The 3620-nt window shown below is 38.3% G+C and overlaps 1 long non-coding RNA gene across 1 annotated transcript; it reads right to left on the bottom strand.

Moving 5' to 3' along the window:
- Window positions 1-1959: 1959 nt before the first annotated feature.
- LOC132107320 (uncharacterized) lies at window positions 1960-3397 on the bottom strand. Its single transcript, XR_009424272.1, has 3 exons — window positions 3154-3397; window positions 2837-3015; window positions 1960-2750 (listed from the first exon to the last, which is right to left on the bottom strand). It is a non-coding gene; the product is annotated as an uncharacterized LOC132107320 (long non-coding RNA).
- Between the last annotated feature and the right edge of the window lie 223 nt (window positions 3398-3620).

The following is a 3620-nucleotide window of genomic DNA, read 5'->3' as shown; positions in this document are numbered from 1 at the left end:
AATTGTCCTTTTAGACAGTGACGTTGTTGAATAGACAACACAAATAAAGTGGCCTTTAAAAACGTTAACGTTGTATGTTTTAATTCTATGACTCTCCTCATTAATTTAACACATTCTTGTATTCTGTCTGGAATATATTTCTAGCCTTTCCATCACATCTTGCTCTTTAAAGGGATAGTTTACCCAAAAAGGAAAATTCTCTCAACATTTACTGAACCTCTGTCATTCCAGATGTTTATGATTTTCTTTCTTCACTTGAACACAAGCAAAGATTTTTAGTCCATATAATGCAAGGGGACAGGACCACTTCAGAAACCACACAAGATTAAAATATTGATATTTGTATTTTTATATGCCTATGGTTTCACTTAAGAAGACAGTGATTCATTAACAGGGGTTGCATGGTCTGTCATATTCTCTTTGTGTATAGTTTTTGAAGTGTCATTTTTGGATTTCCCATACACTTGCATTATATAAAGAAAAATGATTTTTACACAATTTAAACACTTAGTTTGTGTTCATCTGATAAATAAAAGTCATATAGGATGGCATGAGGGTTGAAATGATGAAGTTTCCTTTTAATCCCTTTCCCTTTTATTTTTTGGTGTTCCGCTGTTTCATTTAAATTGTTGTTGTTGAACTAAATATACATGTTTAGCCTGTGCCATTGCATTTTTTCATTCTCTTTTATTTGAGTAAAATTTTTAAGTACTTTTTACACCTCTGCAAGTATGAGCTCTAATTTAAACCTACCTCAATTACAAATGTAAATAATGTTACCTTAAGCTGCATCAGTTGTGCAATAGTTTCATGATATAATGCATATAGGGCTGTGTGTAGGTTGAAAGATGAGCAATAGACTGTGGCTTTGATGTGTTTCAATCTGGCTACATCTTACTTTGTTTATGTTGTTTAATATGTCGGATGTATGATAAAATAATATTTTAAGTCTTATGTGTGAAGCATTTGAACTCAAGCCATCCCTCAGGGGACAATAAAGGAGGCTACTGCCTGCAAAGTGGACTTCATGATATGTAAAAATTAAAACGTTGCCGTAGGACTATAGCATGCACATCATTGGAAAGGTCTCAACCTCAACAGTAACATATGTCAGTCTGAAGAGAATACATTACTCCTGATTTGAATTACTGACCTCTGCTCTGAACCTTGAACCCAGTACATGTTTGAAGGCTACACACACAGGACCAGCTTTTATAGAAAGCTTTGGACCTTAGCTGTCATGCAGATATGGTGTCCAATATTTAACCGTAAACACTGTCAAATATGGTAATAAGCTATTTTGACCTATTTAACGATTACATTTTTATAATCTGATGACACCAGTGTGTTCCCCATCCTACCCCCCCCCCCCCCCCACTCCCCCCCAAAAAACAGGGTATATCCAAAATTCTACATTGCCAACTTCTGCTTATGAGGAATATATCACTATATTTTAAAACTACAACTTCCACTAGAGACGCACCACAGAACACAAGTTACAAAGCTAGTGTTATTTGTAGTTCTTCCGGGCTGGGTGGGTGGACTGCTGTGAATGGGCTTCAACTACACTCAAAAAGTTCAAAACTGAGCAAAGTGTTGTTGCTGGTGACAAAACCACTGACTAAATATGTACATTGAAGCTATACTGGCGTTGAAGACCCCCTGACCTGCATTGCGGGATATGGGAGTCACATGTGACCCACTCTGCCCACATTGTAGTGTTCTGTCTTACAGCATACTGTAATGTTTCACCAATAATAAGACTGAAATTATATTATTAAAATAATGTATTGAATACCATGAAAACATCTAAATAAATATTGATAGATTTAGCCATATTATCTTTTTGAATACATGTTTTCTGTGTATCCATGTAAGATGTATCTAGGAGTTGTAAAAACTGTCATGATGAAATGTCTTCTTCCCTCTAGTACAGGCATTGTACTTAAGACGACACACCACATTTTAGCCATTTATTAGCTTATACAATCACAAAAACAACACACATAGCTCAGACACATAACAAAAATCACAAATGTAAAAAGTGAAGAGCATGTCAAGTGAATACAAAGACCTGGTAGGGACTGACCCTGTGATACATGATGGTTAGCTATGGAGTGATTTGCAGTGGTGGTAGTGCAAAAGTAAACAGTGCAGGGATTTAATCAGTGCAAAACTGTGCTATTTCATATGACTATGGAAAAAAGAGTGAGCATAATAGTAATGCTTAACAAAAACAACACAAATAAGTTAAAATAGATAGAACAACAGAAACTTAAATATATATATATAAGAAAAGTCAAATGGATAGTGGATACTAGACAATAGACAAAGTGATGTAATGGTTGGCGCAGGGTGAGACTCATGCTGAAAAGTCCATTTCTCCCCTAACATTTTCTGTGAAATTGAGTTGCTGGTTTGCCCTGGGGACAAAAGACCTCCTCAATGTTGAGCATGACAGAAGACTGCTACTTAACTCCAGCTCCATGCCAAACACAGAACCAGCTTTCCTCACCAACCTGTCCCAGCGGCCCTCCCCAGCACACAACAGCAGAAAAAAGGACTCTGGCCATGTTTAATTCACTACTGGTATCGTATTCCTCAGAATGACTATCAAAGTTAATTTCTGTTTCAGTCAGAACTTGAACATAACATTTCTTTGCATGCTTTGTCAGGCTGTTGCTTGCTTGCTTGTTCTTCAATGTCAAGCTCTGTAGACCTCGGATACCGTCTTGAAGCAGGCCCCACGTCTCACCTTACATGTTAAAACACATTGAGCCTTTATTAATTAGAAAAATTCAGAAATATTGTAATGTATGCCAAGTATAACAAATACATACCTGATGTCAGATGTCACAAGCTGGGATGGCATCTGCTTCAGGGTGTCTGCACGGGAGCAAAGAGACTTCCAATGCTTGTTCATCTCTGCAATAAGAATCCTCGTCTACTCCTCAAGTCTCCTTACTGCCATCACAATGTCGAACGCCTTCCTCTTTGTCCTTAGATCTACAGAGTCTGGAATACATGGATGAAACATAAGTCGGTTGTATTTAAGATTAGTGTTTAAAGATTTTCAGGGGTTAAAATCGAGGCATGACAGATTTTGTCCCACTATGTGACTATTTCACATAGTCAACAGTATTGTGTACATACCACCATGTGTAAGCTGCCATAGCCAAACAATCTTGTCACATAGAATGGTGTCCAATGTCAGTTTTTCTGCATTAGGAACCAAGGTGTTATTTTTCCACTACAGAATTTAAAAATTTTTTTCCCTCCCTGATCCTTCGGCGGATTCGGGCACGTCCTTTGCATCCGTCACTATCCTTGTAAAGATGCTGGGACCTCCTCTTAACACTTGCCACCAGCTCCTCAATTCAGCTGGCAAAAGTGGCAACCTCAGGCGTGACAGGTGTCTGAAATCAAATATCAACTCACAGCAATCATGCTGACCGGCGACAGCCGTGAATCATCAGCTTGAATGATGAGAGTGCGACCTGGATATATAAAAAGGCTGCCTTGAAACCATGACAATATCCTTTCGTCTGAAGGGACTGTTTGGCAGGCAGACCCCGAGGCATGGCTGGGAGACGTATTGTCTTGTTCCCTGTTCTCAGGGA

This window comes from Carassius carassius, chromosome 27 (genome assembly GCF_963082965.1).
Source record: "Carassius carassius chromosome 27, fCarCar2.1, whole genome shotgun sequence".
Lineage (NCBI taxonomy): Eukaryota > Metazoa > Chordata > Actinopteri > Cypriniformes > Cyprinidae > Carassius > Carassius carassius.
Note: the sequence above shows the minus strand (reverse complement) of the source record. Positions and strands in the feature narration are given on the sequence as shown.